This window comes from Melopsittacus undulatus, chromosome 4 (genome assembly GCF_012275295.1).
Source record: "Melopsittacus undulatus isolate bMelUnd1 chromosome 4, bMelUnd1.mat.Z, whole genome shotgun sequence".
In the NCBI taxonomy this organism is placed as follows: Eukaryota; Metazoa; Chordata; class Aves; order Psittaciformes; family Psittaculidae; genus Melopsittacus; species Melopsittacus undulatus.
Genome location: NC_047530.1, coordinates 47,489,291 through 47,508,381, shown reverse-complemented (window position 1 = coordinate 47,508,381; position 19,091 = coordinate 47,489,291). Strand labels below are relative to the sequence as shown.

Sequence of the window (19,091 nt, the reverse complement as noted above, 5' to 3'; positions counted from 1 at the left end):
TGAGTTTAAAAGGTTTAAAGGATTTTTTTCTCAACACCAGTTGCATACTGGGAGGGAGAAGCACGAGTCCTGCATGAACACTGGCCCTTTCCCTTGAAAGGAGCTTTTCTGCTGTTGTTAGCTCTGCCCACGGGAGACAGCACATGTGGCCGTAAGTGCAGCTCTTCTGGCACAGGCAGCCTGGTAGCTGTGTGGGATCCACAGTGGTGAGTCACAGCTGCCCACAGCACCTGCTTCCTTCCCACCCTCCATGTCTTTCCCTGCCCATACCATCCATGCGTACCAGGGATCTTCCCTCTGAGATACTTGCCAGGATGTTTTCTGCAAAACATCCCTGTTGCTCAGAGTCACAATGGGTGGACATGGCTCCGACTGGGTGTAGTGCTCCAGTGCTGGAATTTGTCCCAGCTTTTGTGCTGTGACAGGATCTGGTGGTACCAGGAGCTGAAGTGCTGAGTTGTTGCTGGGCTGCTGCCTGTGACTCAGCACCAATTTGAGGTTTTTGGCTCCCATGCCTGTGATGTGAGGTTGCATTGGTACACTTAAATTAAACAAAGGGGCACAGAGAGATGCAATAGGAATTGTACCTTGCAGCAAAGCAGTAAGAGTTTGTTGGGAGCCCTCTGCACAGATACCTCCACTTCATCTCGGTCTGGTCCCGCTTTTAGGATGTCATGGCCTCTGCCAGTTTTCCCTTGTGGAAAACAAATTCCTAACCTGTATGATGGAGATCATTTTAGCTGCAGGTACTGGGAGAAGTGCCACCATAGCAGTGCCATGCGTACACCTGTCCGTAATGGGAGGGACTGGTGACACCTCAGTCATCACCCTGCGCTTGGGTTCTGGGAGCTGTGCCACTCCGTGCCCTGGAGCACAAGAAGTGCCTTTGCAAGCCCATCTTTCCTGACAGAGGTGTTGCAGATGGCTGGAAGCCACCGAGGTGGTGGCAGCCCCCTGGGACACCCCGAGAACAGAGTTGGGAAGGGAGAGGAGCATACTGTGCTGGGCCCAGCACCCAGTCACCCATCAGCAGCAGGAGGGCGGCTGGATGAGCTGGCTGTGTCTGTCAGGATGCTGCTCCTTGCATCAGTGGCAGGTGGTGCTGGCAGCAGGGGCAGGACACCCGCCTGCAGCAGCACGTCACCTCCCCACAGCCTGCACTCCCCATCCTGCCCCAGCGCCAGCCGGGCGGTCGGGAACACGGTGTCCTGGGTGTTCTCAACCACACTTCCTCTCACACTGCTGATTTTGTCTTGGTGCTGCAGCGAGGCTGTGGCTGCCGGGTGGGGAGGTGTTGCGGCACTGCTGGGGACACTGTGTCTTTTGGCTGGGTGAGAAGGCTGTGCTGCCTCAGCATCATGCACCCTCTGCCTTTCCGTTCCATTTCAAGCCAATGCTACCTGGGAGGAAAGTGGGGCTTCTGCCCCAGGTGGAGCCAAGGATGTACTGGATTAGGCCAAAAGGCCATCTAACCTGGGAATCCCTATCTGCCAGTGGCCAAGCGTGGGTGCTTCCCAAGAATGCTTTAAGACTCCCTGGAGGTGTGCAATGTTATCTCATGGAGAATGCTGGGAAAGCAGTGACTTAACCTAGGAGAGTGCAAGGAACAGTGATGCAAAGGTCTAGCAAATGATGCCGTGGGAAACTTTCTGATGGAAAGGGTTGTGCGATGCCATGGTTTTGCAATGCTGCCATTTGACAGGGTGTTATCCACAATTCCCAACCTGGCAGTTTCAGACTGCTGCAATGCTCCTTCCTGAGGTCACATCTTAAATCCTCTTGGAGATGGCAGCTACTGCAGAAGCACAACTATGCATTTGTTCAAGGGGTCATCTCCTTGGGAGCCCATCTCCATGACACCCATGACCCCCAGGATGTATTCTGATGGCTTACAAGTGCCTATAAAAATCTGAATGGCCCACAGCTGGCTTTAACGGGCATCTGACTCTCCCTCTCTGTACTGTCACAGCAGCTTGCAGCAGGAGCTGCCCTGGAGCCCCCTCGCTAGAAAACAGTTACTGTAGGGGCACCAGGACATGCTGGGATGCTGGAAACCCTTGCCTCTGCTAGGACTGGCTGGAATTTGCTGGTTTTCGAGGGTTACTCCTGAAGCCAAATTTTGGAGAGACTGAAGTTTTATGGGAGAAATGAGTCTGTTCCCCAGGGCTAGAGAAGCACTGAAAGGGATTTCTGACAGTGCCACCTGACTGGTGCTTTACTGAACTCAGTATTTTCTTATTGCAGAAATTGAAAGGATTTGATAATTGCATTTTGGGTTATCCAGAGCCTTGGGTGGGTTTTTCTTTACTCAAGAAAAAGTAAATAAATACAGTTCCTTTGCAGCATTGCCTATCTAAGCTGAGCTGAGTAAAGTTCCTAAGAATGTTGCTGTGAGCTGGTGATTACTGTAAGGGAGATGGGTTAAAGCCAGACTCTGCTCTACGCAATGGTGGGGACCAGTCCAAAATATGGATCAAATAATACCCAGCTCCTTAAAGCACTTTGGAAGCATGTTGTGGTTTTTAATGGGTCTGTAGCTCCCTGTGTGAGCCAACCTCACAGATAAACTTTAGAAACTGAAGGAGTATCTTTGAAGGCTACAAGAAAGTATTTTAGTACAAAATGGTACTCAAGTTCAAATGGGATCAAATTCTTGTTTTGTTGTAGGAATCATTAAAATTATGGAAGAAAAAAACCCCAAAACACAAAGAAAATAACCCTGTGACAGTAGTTTAAAAAATCCCAGAAGTAACAGAAAATGCTCTATTATATGTTATGAAAAAAAGCTCAGTTTTATTTCCAGATATCTAGATAAGAATTTATGAACACAGCTATTAACTCATGGGTAGATTTGTAACCTCTGCTGACAGTAACCACATTAACTGCACTTAAAGTAAACTGCAGAGCACCAGACCAGAGATGATGCACCACTTATTACGCCCTATCTATGCTTTATTTCAAGTGCAAGTGGTACTTGGCTAGTGGGTTGACCTTGGCGGCTGGACAGCAGAGGTGCAAATCTGCTTGCTGCACTGTTTTGCATTCAGCAGTTTGGAAGGCATTGAAGCTGATTAGAGCTGTCTGGCCTGCATGTGTGTAAGATGCCTGTTTGATGAGAGTACACATCTTGTTAAGATAGGCTAAAACTGAAAGCGTGTGGGGAAAATGAATTCGAGAGGGTTCCTGGCAGTGTTTCTGTGGCTGTTTGAATCAGCAGCTTGCGATGTTTAACGTAAACAAATTGCAAAATGCTCTTGACAAACATCATTGCTTTAAGGATTGAACAGGATACCTCAGGTAGGATGAAATGTTCAATAGCCTCCCATGTTGCACTGTATTTCTAGACTGACTTAGGCGACTGGGACAAAACATTGGTGCAAGTAGCCTGCACAGAGCATGTGCTTCATTTGGCATCTGCCACAACCAAGTGGCAGCACAGCCCTCATCTGCACCCAGAGCATCCCCTACAGCACTGATCTTTGCCCGCCTTGTCTCCACACCAGGAGAGGTCTCCTTTGCCTTCAGTACCCTGCTCTACTTGAGGCTGGAACCACAGAGCAGTGGTACAGGTCGTGGGAACCTTCCTGGCTCCAGAGTGTTCAAGTCCTGCCTCAGACCCATTCAGAAACTGTTAATCATCCTGAACAACTTACTGGTTTTGTGATCTTAAACAGGGCTTGAACTCGGCTTTCTAGAGGTGAAAGCACAATGTCTTACAGTAACTCATTTTACCAACCAATGCTATCCTGAACCTAACAATATTTTAATCACAAAATCCAACCTCAAAACCCACAGCATTTTCAGTTACTGTATTTCATCACCACACAGCTGAAAACAACTTATTTTTTCAACCACCCTTGTTTTTCTAAAGTGAATCACAAACCATGGAACTTAACAGACGGAAAAGACGCAGAGATGAATTCTCTCTCACTAACCCTGCTGTATATAAGGAATAATGTAATTACTGTAAAAAGCATTTCTCTACAGTCACAGTGGTATAACAGTTACTGAAGTCAGCTTCCCCTTTGCTAAGCCAGAAAGTCCATTTTAAGTCAAAAAGCACCATTGTCTACAAAATATTGGTGGTGGTGCCTATCAGCTAGTCCTTTTTTTTCAATTAGCCTATGGAATGGAGCTCTTACCTTTCCCACAGGAGGCAGTTTGACACTGTCATTGATTTTACCATTATGCTTTATGTCCTAGTAAGTAGTCTGCTGCTCACTCTGTGGCCATTCTTAGCTGTTCCCCCTTAAATCACACCAGGGAATAATTACCAATAAGGTAACTCTGGCTCTCAATGGGTTTGCCCACTAGAAAACTGTTAACCATCAAGAGTGCTCTGTGCAGCACCCATGAAGGGTGATCACCTCTTCCTGGAACAGCTGGTCTATATTAGTCATTCAGGTTCATTGGTGAGAAAACTGGGACATTTGCATTTAAAATCCCGTAGAAAGGCTACAGGATGGCCATGGGAGAAAGCCTGATCTTCAGGCTGTCATTCCCAAGCTATAGCCACCTTTCTTCCCATGGTGTTTACAGTCAGGAGAATCAATGGGCATTTCACAACCTGACAAGGTGTTTACAGTTCCCAGCCTCTGCCTACAGATGTGCTGGGATAATGGCTCCTGGTACGTGTTTGGTACTTGTGCTGATGAAGGGACTGGAAGGAAACCCTCAGGGCTGGGGGGCCTGATGTCAATGACCAAGTCTCACTGACAACAAAATCAATCTGAATTACTCCAGATTTAAAGTCATCTATCGAACAGCAGAAGTGTGGCCCTCAAGACCAGCCAGTGCCCAGGTAAACACGAGCATAAGTGCAGATGTGTCAGATCTGTATAAAAACTTGATCAGGGAAGTGCTGGAAAACATCCCAGGTGATCAGCAGCACCCAAGGTGAGGTCATGTATGGGTTGGCCCTTGCATTAGGCATTTCCCAAGGCTGGTACCAGAGCTTGTGGTGGCAGTGCCTGGGGCTACCCTGGTGGGGCCAATACAGAGCTTTCCCACCACCCTCTCTGGGGTCCCTGGAGGGCAGGACAGATCCAGCACAGGGCAAGTGGTGCAATAAGGCTTTCAATGGGAGCTGATTACCCTCCATCATGTCTGGAAGGGAGAGACAGCTTTGTGTCTTGATCAACTTCATGCATCTTCCTATATGGGGGGTTGCAAAATTAGAGTTCATAACCCCCCCCCACCCCCCGGCCCCTTTCCTGAAAGCTACACCCACATTTTTCTCATGGATGACTCACTGTTAAAACCAAATGTTTCTCCAGCTAGAGTTTTTCTGTGCTATATATTAGAAACAGCTGAACAACTGCCCTAATATCAGGCTTCTTGGGTGATGGTGAGAGCATTCCTGAGCATGCTGGTGTACATGAACTCGCATATGTGTACATATGGTTTGTCTATTTTTGAGTTTCTCTTTTGCCCTTTCCACTCCTTTTCTTCTCAGTTTCTTGTATTTGATTTTATATTTTATTTGACCCTCTCCCTCTGCATGTGTAAAATGTAGATCCAAAACCACTTGCATTCATCTTTCAAAATGATGTTATGAAGAGTAATATAGAATGACCTCAGCCATTCCTTCACGGATTAAGAGAAGACGATGATGGAGTTCTTTCATATGACACAAGAAAAAAGGAGTTAAACCAGATCAGTTTAAATTAAGCAAAGGAAAACATTAGATGAAATAACAGGAAAAGCATCCTCAGCCTGTCAGATTGAGGAATAATTCATTTCTCAAGGGCAGTGGCCGAACAGGGCAGTTTGCACATGATTTTTTTGGGAGCGATAATGTTGCTCTGTCCCCAGAGTGAGGTGTGTCTTCATCACTTTGATGTGTGCAACTCTAAAATCAGCAACACGGGAAGCCACGGGGGCAGAGATGTCAGAAATGGCAAGAGGTTTCCTGAGGTGATACAAGGCCACCTGTGAGGTTGTTGTGAAGGAAAATTCCAGTGACTGTGTGCAATATTTGGAAGAAACAAGCAAGAGAGTTGAGGTTAAGACACGTTCACACGTGAAGGTTGCTCACCTTTGGGTTGGCCCGCACTGGAGGGCCCTCTGTAGATCTGAGACATTAGTCCTCTTCTCAAGAATTACACTTTGGGGTTAAAATGAAGGACACAGAAGTGGGAAACAGTGCATGTATTTAGGCAAGTGTCCTGCAAGGAAAGCCAGATAGGTTGGGGAAGTGGTAAAGGTAAGGAGATCTGCTCTGGGGAGCTAACCCACAGCACAGCAGCTGTTTAGCCTGAAGGAACATGGCACTGGCCTTGCAACACAATGCTAAGGTGGCTCACATCTCCCTTCAACCCCTGCCATCCCCTGCCACTTGGGAAGGCAAGGCTTGGTGGGAACAGGGTGTACCGGACACTGCATCCCAGCCCCGACTGCCCAGCCACCGCTGCCCTGCTCTCCTGTATGCATCAGGGTGGGAAAACAGACATAACCAGCTCGCTGCGGCTGGGAGCGCTCCGGCTGCGGGCTGAGCAGGGCAGGAGCAGCCCTTCTGCAACTCCTGCTCAGCCGCCAGCAGCCACTGAGGGCGATTAACAACTCAACAGGCTGAACAGGTAGGGCGAGCGTGGTGGCAGAGCAAGTTCCCCTCACACTCCACCACCCACAGCACCCAGGCTGAAGTCTCTACTTGAATGAAAGTGTAAATGTTAGGTGTGGTGAATGAGTTATGCATGAAAAGTTTAATGCGTTCAAGGGTACAGCCTCAGCTAGTAGCTAACAGCAATGAATGAGCCTTCGGGCGAGCCCAAGCCAGCTTCCACTCATGTCAATAGAAGTATGGTCTTTTGGCTTCAGTGGGAACAGGATGAGGTCCTTCATGGCCAGCCAAGGACAGATTAGTCTAATGATGTAATGGTGCTTGTAACTGCCTGTTCAGCCTTAATTCAGCTCTTTTGTGAGCATGCATCATGGCACAGTCTATAATTATGTGATCACATACTACTTGCTCTGCAAGGCGCCTGCCTCATTCGAAGTGCAGGGTGGGAGTAAGGACAGAAGGGCTCTCTCCAGCCCCCAGGCATTGTCCTGCATCCCGGGGCTCCACTCTGCAACAGGCTTCCTGTGGGGTCTTGTGCAAGAAAGTGCTGCAACATGTGCATGGACTGAGTTAAGGTTTCACCAGCAACGTAAGCCTGGCTTTTTCTAAATATAGGAGCTTGGTTTTGCAATCTTACTGAGCTCTGAGCATAGCTTTATGTAACGGGTAGTCAACAGCAATGGTGGCTTTAGGTTTAAACTGCCTGTACAGCCTATCTGGATCCTCGCTGCAGGAGGTATGAAAATCCCTTGGCTTGCCTGCTGAGGCATGGTGGCACACCTATCTGCTGGCAGCAGTAGACCGGATTGCTGTTGGCAGCAGTATCAGTTGAAACAAAAGGTTTTATCTCCTTGATCTGACACCACAGACTTGCTCTGCTTCTGGCCATCTTTCCAATCTCACCTTCTACTTCATTTTATGTGCTCCAGAAACTGTGCCGGTCTGGCTTCCAGCATCCCCTAAACTGGTAGCTGAAAGGCTGGCTGAAGTTGCATTGCCTACTGACAAACGGGAGACTTGAGCGGATAAAGAGTATGGGAGGAAATTCTGAAACAGTGAAAAATGGAAGGTACGAGAACAGAGTGAGCTTAGAAGTAAAAGGACATGTGTGACCTTACTAGTGGCAGGAAGCACAGGGGGAGAGGCAAGGGAGTAAAGCAGCTGCAAAGGATCTAGGAGGTCATAAGGAAACAAAACATCCAGAGCAGAAAGAAAAGCTTAGGGCATGAGCATAACAAGCAGGAAAAACAGATGAAAGAAAACAAAACAAAGAAAACAAAACAAGACAAAAAATAGCACAATTAGGAGGCAAAAGCAAGAAAGACCGTACAACATAACACCAACAAGAAAGGCTTCGGATGCATTCCTCCTGTTCCATCTCCTGGGAGCTATATCCTGCTTATCTCTGGATCCCAGAAAGTCACCTCTGCTGGGTCTTGCCACTGTCCTGGGGACACTGACCAGGAAGGGACAAGGTGCGATGGCCGCATGGTGCTGCAGCCTGGGCTCCCGGCTGGGCTCCCTCGCTTCTCTGGCACCTCTTCTAACCCCAGCAGCTCTTAATCCAGTGCACTTGCACCAGTGTTTGTGTTACTTAGGTAGATCAGGCATTGTAACTCAGTCACTTGTTGACTGGGATCTCTTAGTAAGAGACACGGTAAACACACACACTGAGGGGCAGGTATTCTGGCTCGGTGCTGAGAGCTCCCAAAAGACATGTGGATGCATGTTTGATGTATAAAATGAATGAACATGTAGCAAAACCTTAGTTTGGTCTCCTGCAGTGGTGGCTGGGATAGGAAATGTGTCAAAAAAGCATCTTCCTCTGCACTGAATCTTCTTTGGGCCTGAGTGTTTTCTCATGCAGGGATGGAGTAATCCCACTGACGTCACTGTGCTGACGCCAGTGCAGAACTGGTGTGTGTGACTGGTGAAATAGGTCAGAGCTGTGCACTTGGAGGTGCAGCTGCTGAGTTCACTGAGAAAAAGGAGCTTTTGCAGCTACTTCCTCCCTTGAGCCCTGCAGAGCTCCCCAGCGTGCAGGGGGTGAGCTGTGCCCTGCTCCAGACACACTCGGGGCCGGGGCCGGTTTCCCTTAGCACCCCTCTCTGTCCTGTCCCATCCCAGCAAGCAGTTTCCATGGGTCTTGACACAAAAATGTCAGTTTGTTGACTTTCCACATTTCCTGTGGGTAAATACAAGATGAAGCACTGTGTTCCTGGTGCTATCAGGCCTGCATCAAAATAGTTTGTTGAATGGAATACAGCAGCTGAGGACTCAGTGTGGCAATAAACGTGACCACTGATCAGCAGCTTGATTTTACACCTGATTTTTTTATACTGAAGTGCAAAAGATCATTATTATTATTCCAGTCCCATGTGGGCACTTGATCTTTTACAAAAGCTTTCCATCAGAGAGGTGAAGTGCTGCTCTCAGAGCCACACTGATGCCCAAAGCTGGGTCTGCTCTGCCACTATGCAGAGGGTAATTCTGCGCAGTCATCATGCTGTTGGTGTCCAGCACGTTGCTTTGGGATTCCTGGAGTCATCCAAGCTGCTAATAAACAACCCATGTCTTTCCTACAGATGGATCCCTTTCCTTCACCCAGAGCAGTGCCGGTGCAATCCACCCCACACCCATCACACCTAATCCCTTCTTGGAAGAAATACTGAAAGAGAAAAAACATCAACCCCAACACAACCCATGAAATGAGGAAGAAAGAAAAGTGACGCCCAAGGAACTTGGCAGAGCCTCGCATCCCCCATGTGAGGAATCAGGCAGCTCACTTCCAGCATCCCAGGTGATGTAATGTTAGTTTAACGGCCGTACACACCTCTGTGTGCTGATGAGCTGAACAGGCAGGGGCAAGTAGCCGCACAGGCAGCTCTGAAAGCCTCTAGCAAAAAATGCACCTCGATGTGTGTGTGAAGCGATCGCCACACGCTCTCCATGCCCCTTTGATGCTGGGAAGGAATGCTCTGCTTTCTGAACCAAAAGCACTCCGGTTTGCCTGTGGGCTATGCGGAAATGGGAGAAGATGGAAGCAAGAAGCAGCTTGTTCTGCCAGGGAGAAAAAGCAGTCTGAAGTTCGCAGCTGTTATACTGCATGGTATAGCTTTTAAACAAGGTGGCCTGAGTGCTTGCAATGTTAAACCCCAACTTTCTCTCTGCAGGGTTGTTCATTGCCCTGGTGTGCTGGCCCATAGCAGTTAGATATTTTGCCTCCATCTGTTGTAGCAGATTGATGTGAGATATTTGGGCTCTTGTCTAAAATCCCATTTGTGAGGTAATGTGTTTCTCTCCAGCGTTCTCTCCAAGGCATGACCACGGAGGCTGTTCCTGTTTGTGTGTGTGTGACGGATGTAGCAGCCACTTTTACTGCACGTGAGGTGTAGGGTTTTATGTTCCTTCTTTCTCCAACACTTTCTGGGTAATGTTTTCCGTATTTGGTCTCAACCCACAGTCTTCTCAGAAAACAGAGTCACCCCAGCTATATTTCCGTGGGTGTGTGTGTGTTTATACACACATGTATGAGTTAAAAATATCCTGCCTTAATTCAGGTACTATTAGAATATTCCATTACCTGGGTATTAGTTTAGTTAAGCCAAGCAGCAGTTTAAAATGAGTCTTAATCATCTATGCATATGCCATCTGGAAGGGGCTTTTGTCCAGCTCTGGCTGGCAGGTCCTGGTGGTTTGGGGGGAACCAACCAAATGCATTCCCTCCAGAGGCACGGTGAGATGGCTGCTGCTGCTGCCTGCAGGTGGAGGAGATGCTGGCCCTCAGTGAGGGACCCTGAGACAGAGAGGACATTGACAACTGATTACTGCTCCGGGAGACAAATTTACACATAAAAGCAGAACGTGAGAGATAACCAAGAGATAAGCCTGCCCATTTTCCAGGTGCTGGAAAGCCTGCCTGCCTTCTTTATACAAACACAGGTTTAAATACTACTCACCTCGGGGGTGTGGATGAGTTTATCTTGGTTGGGAATCTGTGGAAATGACTTTTAACCCCTAGCATTGCAATAGGTTGCCCAATGCATCTGTACAAATATGATGCATATTTATAGTGTAATGGTCCCTAGGGTTCATTAAATACCATAACAAGGCCTTTTGGAAAGCAGCCTGCTCCTCCAAGCTATATTAAGAAAGGCTAAACTGTTAACAGCAAAATATTTTAAAGTTGTTATTTTGTTATTTATTTATTTTTAACTAACCTTGAATCATTCAGCATGTTCTCTAGGGGATTATTGTTTCATGTCCCTTCTCAGCATTTAAGATCTGAAGAGTTCCATGAAGCAGTCTCTGCAGGCAGCAGCCAGTTAACCCTTCTGTGTTTCCACTGGGGACCTGCAGCTCTGGAGCACTTCCTCCCTTCCCAGGCATCAGAACGTTGCAGGCAGTAGCAGATTTCAAGCACAGGTCTTTACAGCACTGAAAAACAATCACATACAAACACATATGGCAAGGTCCTGCAAAATTTAAGAGGGTGAAATCAACAGTGGGCCACACAAATTTAACTGAAGTCCATAGAGATTAACTCTGGAAAGCAGCACGCCTGAATGAAAAATAAAATACGCAAGTTTCATGAAGCTACAAGACACTCTATATGGCCTATGGTGTGTTAGCAAGGTTAGGGTTGAATCAGTATGCAGTAAAAACAAAGATAGAAATCACTTCTGGTGCTCAAGAAAGAAGAGATTGTGCAGTTAATTTGCATGGCTTGTCTGGGTTGGTGCTGCAGGGCTAAGAGAAATAAAAAGTAATAAAATCTGACTTTGTCTCTAATACCAGGAGATCCAAAGCTAAATATGCAAAGGCATGGCTCTGTTTTGTAAGATAGTACCGTTTTTTCATGGCTTTACTTGAAGAAAACCCTCTTTCAGACCGAGGCATGGGATTTCACAGTTCCTTTCTCGTGGCATTTGTTCCAGGAAAGTTCTCGGTGATTACAGTACATCTCTCGCCAGCAGCAGAGGTGGAGAAGAGCTATTTAGTCATCTAACCCTTCCCGGGCTAGTAACATGCTGTACCCTGCATTGCATCTCCTGGTGCTCAACACGGGACACGGCACATCCCAGGGGAGCGGCAGGGACCATGAACCCCCTCGCCTGCTCCATCCTCCTGCAACAATCCCACCACCATGGCCTTGCTGCCTGCTCCAGGCACCCCACATCAGGAGGGTGGAAACACATGTGGTGCCTCTATCTCCTTGGGACACAGCAGGCATTGGCATAGGCTGGGGATCCTGAACGGTGGGATGGCATTTCTTGTGTTTGATGGAAAATGAAGCTTTTGGGTTCCAGTTTGTCTCCCCTGGGGAGGTTTTGCTGGTCTGGGAAGGTGCTCTCTGCAGGAGGGTTTACAGGATTTGCTGAGTGAAATGGGGAACAGATCAGCACTGGAGACCAACTCAGCAGCCACACCACAGTGGGGCATCCCCTGTGGCCAGGCTTCCCCTTTTCTGTCTTCCTGGGACATAAGCAGGACCCCATCCCAGCTGCCTTACTGGAGCACATGCCAGGAAATGCCTGTTTGGTTTGGATAGGCCACCAAGCTGCAGGTTGTTAAAAACTCACCCAGTCTGGGTAAGCTTTATGGATTAGAGAAATGGGCTGGAGAATAGCTGTTGGTAATCATAATCATATATGGCTGTCATCAGATCTGGTGCTTCCTGCTGGGGCCAGAAACACCAGCCACCCTGCCCTGCTCGAGGGAATTTCAGCAGTTTCACTTCCATGCCCAGCCCAGGGCAAAACGTCCGTAAGCAGCAACCCCAAAAAATAACGGTTAAATACAGTGAGGAAGGAGACACACGCTGCAAGTATTTCATCATTCAGAAAAGATTTACCAGCAGAGGCCATGGCTGACTGAAAACAGACAGGCTCTGACCAGGGCTTGGTGTGAAGGGAGCCTGTGGCCTGGTGTTCAGGGGTACGGTCAGTAAAGGTGGGCTGCAGGAGGTTGCCAAGGATTGAAGGGGACAGGCTTGCCCATGTTTCATTGCAAACCCCTGGAGGGTCCAGCCTTTCTCCCTGCATGGGAGCCCTGCTTCTGCACGTGCACATCCCTTTATGAATGCAGCATCTGGACCTGATGCACAGGTCCCAGCCATCTGAGAGTGCTGCACACTAGGCAGGGTCAGCCGTGATTTGACTTCAGTTCGACCTGCATCAGACTTTGACTGCTGTCAGGCTTTCCCCATCCATACAAACTCCATACGTACACAAAGTCTTATTAGGATAGGATCGGTCTGAATGTTGACATGTTTTGGGGGAGGGAGACTTTCTTTTAGCTGAGCTCCTTCATCCACCTCTAGTGCCTCTTCTATCCCAAAGAAAGGGCCGTTCTCTTTCACTTCTTTCATTGCAGTTAATTAGTAAGTCCGAGCCAGCCCGTCCTCTGGAGCTGGTAGTTCCCTTAATCTCTGTGTTGCTAGGGCATGCCGACATGCTCCACTGGTACCAGTTCCAGCGTGATGTGGGGGATTGTGGAAAAAAAGGGGAAAGGGCTGATCAAACAGAGCCTGAGTTAAAGGAAAAGAAGTTGAAAAAAAGGGAAGAAAAGAAGCTCTTTTTGATGAGGCTGAGAAGTTCACAATGGGGGAAAGCACAGGGTGAACAATAAGGCTCCTTTAGGAGCTCATTAAATCGAAGCAAGCTGAGAAGAGTTGTCTTATTTCACTCACTTTTTCCTGCCACCCCCGTGATGGAGAGCTCTTTTATCAAAGTAGCGGTGGCAGCGTCGCTTCCTTGCAAAATGTTTGGTAGAAATAAATGTACAACTGTTTTCCTGAGAGTTTGTGTAAAACAGCCCTTTAAATATTTGTAAAGCAAGCTGGAGCCTCAGCCAAGGCTGCTACTTGGAAGTGAAGGCTGCAGGTGAGAGAGGTCCCATAGCCCATTACTGTGTCCTCTCAGCTCATCCAGCCTCTTGAGGAGTAGCAAGATAAAAGTTAAGTAAGACTCATGGACCTCGGGGACAATAGAGGTCAAATCTGAATGCAAACATGGAATGTTTGCCTTGGAAACGGTGTTGCTTACTTTGTTTGATCTGCACCAGCCTTTACAAAACCAGACCGAGCATATGATTCAGAGAGGTTCATGCATTGAAACAAAGTGCTGCCGAGCAAAACCTCACGCAGTTCTGTCCTTGGGATCCCTGGCAAGTGCCTTTCCTCTGACTGTGGCCAGCATTTGCTGCCTCAGGAGAGCAAGGAGACCCACCACAGCATGTCTCTGTGAGCACAGAAGAGCTAGAAGAAGACGAGAGGCTGCAGGTTGATAGGGAAGCCTCTCAGAAGGTCTGTGTTCAGCAGAAGAAACCAGCACAGGGTTTAATTCCTCATTGGCAACAAGGACAATGGCAGAGAGCAGAAACTGACAGTGCGTTCTCTCCTTCAATCTGAGAATTAGCCAGGTTGCTTGTCAGAGCTGTATTTTGAGAGTCTATATGAGTGATGGATCACAGACCAGAAGTGAGAGCCTGCCCCACACATCCTCTTGCTCATGAGAGCCATGAGATGAGCACTCACCTCAATATGAAGCTTTTCTTCTTGCGGGGCAGAGGGGGTGGACAGCTGTGCTCCTGCTGACCAGCACTGCTCTGGGCTGGGGAGGGGGCAGTGGTGGCAAACAGCACGTTTTCCCTGCAGAACTCTGACAGCCTCAGCTAGAACACAGATTCTTGCTGGTTTCACTTGATAGTTTCTTCCACAGCCCCTAAAGGAGACCATTTGGTTTTGGAAAGCCACCCCTCAGCTCTTATTAAACAGCAATCCATTATTGTAAATAATTATGTTAGCCTTCCTTGCCTGGAGGTCTTTCTCCCCACCTTAATACCTCCCTCTGGCCAAAATTCCCCTCTTGCTGTGCAGGTGAGGCCCATGAACTGCTCAGTTCTACTGCAAGGGATGAAGTTAGCTATTTCCAAAGATAAGGTCAGCCTTTAAATGTGCAAATATGTTTTTGTTAATCTCTCCCCCTACTTCTAGTCATATCCCCTCCCCTCCAGCTATAGGAGCTTATAGGGACCCTTGCTGCATGGAGAGTGATGGATTTTCCACATGGCAGCTCAGCCTGAGTGCAGCTTTATTGTTCTAATCTCTTTCAGGTATCAGCCCATCCTTCTGCAGGCTGTTGTAAGACAATGCTTTTCTTGTGGAGGGATTCCCTCTGAAGAGGAATCAGGTGTTTGGCATCTGGCACATCCTCCACTCTCATTTCTCCTTCCTCCAATCTTTCTATCACAGCTTTTGCCAGCAGGACTGTAGCCAAAGATATGTGATAAGGTGGGGTGGGGGGATGTCACAGTTGCCCCTTACTTTGCCTGGCTGAGCCATGCTAGCAAACACACTTGTTTTGCTAATATAACCTGAATCAGTAGATGCATTCCTTACATAAATATAGCTTTAGATAGTGGGATGTACTCTTAGGGAGAAACTTCAGATCATCCATTACCCTACACCACAATCTGGTTTAATGTAATATTGTACCCATTTTGTACCCATTTTACCACTGTATTAACAGTGGTAAAGTGCAGGACAGTCAAGAACTTGTCTGTTGTTTCACTGTTTGATGCCCCCTCCATCTCTTTCCCAGCTTAACAAGACATAACTCTCCCTTTTTCCAAGCACAGTGGGTTTTTTTAATTCTTTCTTGCCAAGTATTCTCCAATGATTCCTTATCAAAGCTGGAAATGTTCTTGCTCCTTTACTTTTTAAATGTGATACATTTTGTGCTTCTGTGCCATCAGGCTCCTTACACATGGGTCACACATGATTTATGCATGTTGACATGGGGAAGAAGTAAAAGACAAAACAAGATTCAGTGGCTGAAAGCACAACAAATTCAGACCAGAAGGCACGTGAAGAGTGGCTGATCAGGGGGTACTGTGCCATTGGTGCAATTTGTCCAGGCTGAGAAACAGAAGTATTTTTTCTACCATGGAAAATTGCCATGTTAAGGTTGGACAACGACTCTGTTAGAGGAGGCCAACACAGGCATTATGGTTTGCTCCTTCTAGTGTTAACCTCTAACAATCCATAAATACTGTGTAAGTTCCTATATACCACAGTTTATCAGCTGCATATTCTGTTACTTGATTTATGATTTTGGTCATTGCTTTGGTTTAACAGCAGCTAGCAGTAGTGAACATGTCCCAGCCTAGGGTCTAGGAGGGGCCTGGGATCTCACACTTAGCTAAAGCCCATGCAAGGCTGTCTTCTCCTGTCTGACAACTGGCTGACACTGCAAAACGCACAGGAACCCTAAAAACAAAAGCAGCAGAATGGGAAGGAAGGCGACTCACAGCTAGGCAAGGGGCCAGCTTTCTCTGCCTTTTCCTTTGTGCCTGTGCTTCTGGAAGTCCCTGCTTGTATGGCCTTACTATCAACTGATGTTTTAGCTGTTCATTTATGGTGAATCATAATTAAAGGGAACTGAAGCACTATCTGAAATTCACTTCCTCTTGGGCAACAGAAAGACTGCCTGAACTCCTTCCCCTTTTGGCTGCCTATGCTGCTCTTTTGAAAGAGCACCATTATAGCAGTGTAACAGTGCTGTATTTACAGCATTGCTGCTTCAGCTTCCTCAAGCAGCGAGCTCCTGAGTTACTGATGAGAAGGGTATGTGACGACAGAAGGTAAGCTGGAGTTTCTGTACAGGGAGGAGTTTAGGAGGATTACGTGACTAGTGAATTTTGAGTTTTTCATGCGTACACAAACACAAACATGTTCCCCACTTCCTCAGCCCGCTCTGGTCTGCCCTCATCATCAGCTGAGAGGGAAGCCACCAAAAAAAGTACCCAAATGAGAAACGGTGTATTTCTGATGAGCAGCTGAGGTGGATGCAAACATTTCCAACATTTGGGACTGTGTAAAGTTCAGGTCTGGGTCAGAACACGTTGTGATTTGCACCCATCTCTTACAATAAGGACACAAGGTTAAACCAAACTGACCAGCAGACACTGAATGATCCCAGGCACAGCCTTAAAGTTGGTAAGAGGTGGAAACAAAGGTCAGTCTTCTGACCCTTCGTGGACCAAGGTAAATTACAGTGATTCCATTAAAGCCACTTACTTGGTAATTAAAGGCATATCATTCTGACCCTTGGGCTAGGGAGAAGTTTTAATCATGTAGAAAGCACCTTGGAGAGAACAGCAACAAGCATCGGCTATCCAAAACCCAGAATCTTCATGGCAGATATGAGAGTAAATCAACTTGGGGAAATCATCAGCTCTTCTTTGGTCTCAGCCTCAGGGAAAAAAGCACGCAGAAGCTGGGCTAGATAAGTGAGGACAAAATCACAAAGGTCAAGCAGCAAAATGGAATCCAATTAGCCAGAAACTTTAAAATAACAAGTAGTTTTCCTATCACTACTTTAGGAGCAAGAGGGGGATCCAGGTAACTCCAGTGGGGAAGAAAGGCTATTGACAGGTCAGGGTTAAAGTCCCAGTGTGCTTCATACCTTTTGTGCATGTTATTGCTTCAGACAAATACTGCAATCAGTGTCAGTGACAGGGGGGTGAGATCACAAAACTATAACAAAGACTAGATCAGAAGATCCTTCAGATAGTGTTCAAGTCAGTTGGGCCAGATGAATCTAACCATAGGGTAATTGCTCCAGCCAGTTATTTAACCACAAAAGCTCTAGGCGTCACCTTACCTGGCTTCTGGGATGTTACAGAGCCCAGAAATCATACTTGGAAGTCTGGAAAAGTGCAGACGTAGTTCCTGATTTTAAAAGGGAAAAAAAAGGAGGAGCCAGGGATTACAGATTGTTCAGTTTAACTTCAATTCCCGGAAAAATACTGGAACAAACAATCAAACTTTGGTAAGCACCTAAAACAAAACAAAGAGATGAATAATGGCCAGCAGAGATTTGTCAAAAACAAATTGTGGAAAACGGGTCAAATTTCCTTTCATGACAGAATAAAAACAACTCCTTGATAAGGCAGAAGCAATAGTAGTGCTGTATTTTGACGGTGGTGAAGCTTTCGTCACAGTGCAACATGATACTCCTCAGCAAATTAAGGGAACCTGTAGTAGATGGAGCTGGTCTAGGCTGATGCAATACTGATTGGAGAACCACACAGAGAACAGCTATTTGTTATCCTAAAAAAGGGAAAGATGGATCAAGAAAAGGTGCTTGGGAGTCTACACTGCTTGGGTCAGTCTGATTTAAGGGGGTTACGACCAGCTTGTACAATTGAATAGAGAATATCATAATATGATCTTAAGGTCCCTTCCAACCCAAACCATTCTATGATTCTGTATCTGAAAATAGACTGATGCCATGAAAACCACTCCTTCCTTACTTATTTAACAGACTATGTCCACAGAGAATGAGGAACATAGGGTTACTGCTGTCAAATATGTGAAAGGTGGCCAGGAACAAAAGGGGATAATTGTTCTTATCCATGATGGAGAAGACAAGTAATGAGCTTAAATTACAAAAAAGGAGGCTGAGGTTGGGTGTTAGAAGGCAGCAAGCACTAAAGACAATGAGACACAGAAGTATCTGAGGAGGGTGTGGAATCACCATCCTATGTTTAGGAAGAGGTTAGACAATCATTTGCCAAGAGTGATGTAAGTATGAAGATGCTGCCTTGGGACATGAGTCCAGGCTAAGTGATCTTTTGAGACCCTTTTCAGCCATAAAAATCCCTGATTCTCTCCTGGCTGCTGGAGGAAGCAAGACCGATGTTGTGGGGCATTGCAGGTGCTCCATGTCTGTGGTTTATAATGCTCTCATTTGCGAGGGAGAGCCAAGAGCACTCCTGCAGGAGCTGTGTGCGCTGCTTTCTGGTTCCGAGGAACAAAGTTGCAGTAAAGTAACTGAAGACTGGGACATCCTAGGATTATGAGATTATAGTCCTGCGTGTGTTATCTTGCATTTAAATGTAGTCCTTACGTGAGGATGATATGTGACACTAACCTTGAAAGCATTGATCAGGATAAGACAGTCTGTGATACTGAAACTCTGTCACTATGACTATTGTGAGGATTGCCTGCTGATCGCAGCCTCCTACAGAGCCAAGGATGGAGCTGGATGTCCTCCTCTATATAATTTGAAACATCTTGCTTCCATTTTGGTGGGAAGCAGAGGCCAGCTCGGCCCGCAGCCCTGGCACCCGTGACACAGGCTGGCACTAGCAGCCCTAAAGCTGCCACAGTCGCTCACACGCTGGGGAACAGAAATGCGAGCAATTGTTTTTTATCTGGAGTCCCCATGGGCCATTAGGGACAGAGCTTGCTAAAGAGCATTTGCTGCAAGCACTTCCAAAAATGTGTGTTTCTCTAGGAATTCAGTGGAAGATAAGTGGAAAAGCATACAGGCAGGAAGGACAGAAATACTCTTTTCTCTTAGCTTTTTCAGTTTCTAAAGGCAGCTTTTACACATCAGTATATAAATAGGAAAAAAAAGAAGATATTTTAAAGAGGTGTCTAACCCTATGTCCCTTGGAAAAAAAAGCCATAGCAGAGAGCAAACACTGAAGGCCTTTAACTCTGTGTCACAATTTATAG

General features: G+C 46.9%; 1 protein-coding gene across 3 annotated transcripts in view; it reads right to left on the bottom strand.

Moving 5' to 3' along the window:
* RAD51B (RAD51 paralog B) overlaps nt 1-19,091 on the bottom strand; it is a 466,503-nt gene that overhangs the window by 3,256 nt on the left and 444,156 nt on the right. For all 3 annotated transcript variants that reach the window (XR_004080584.2, XR_004080583.2, XR_004080585.2), the window contains 4 exons: nt 17,230-17,297; nt 16,644-16,847; nt 14,100-14,286; nt 10,783-10,999 (listed from right to left, as the gene is read on the bottom strand). The gene's annotated coding sequence lies outside the window, so the exon portion shown is untranslated. The remainder of the gene's footprint in view (nt 1-10,782; nt 11,000-14,099; nt 14,287-16,643; nt 16,848-17,229; nt 17,298-19,091) is intronic.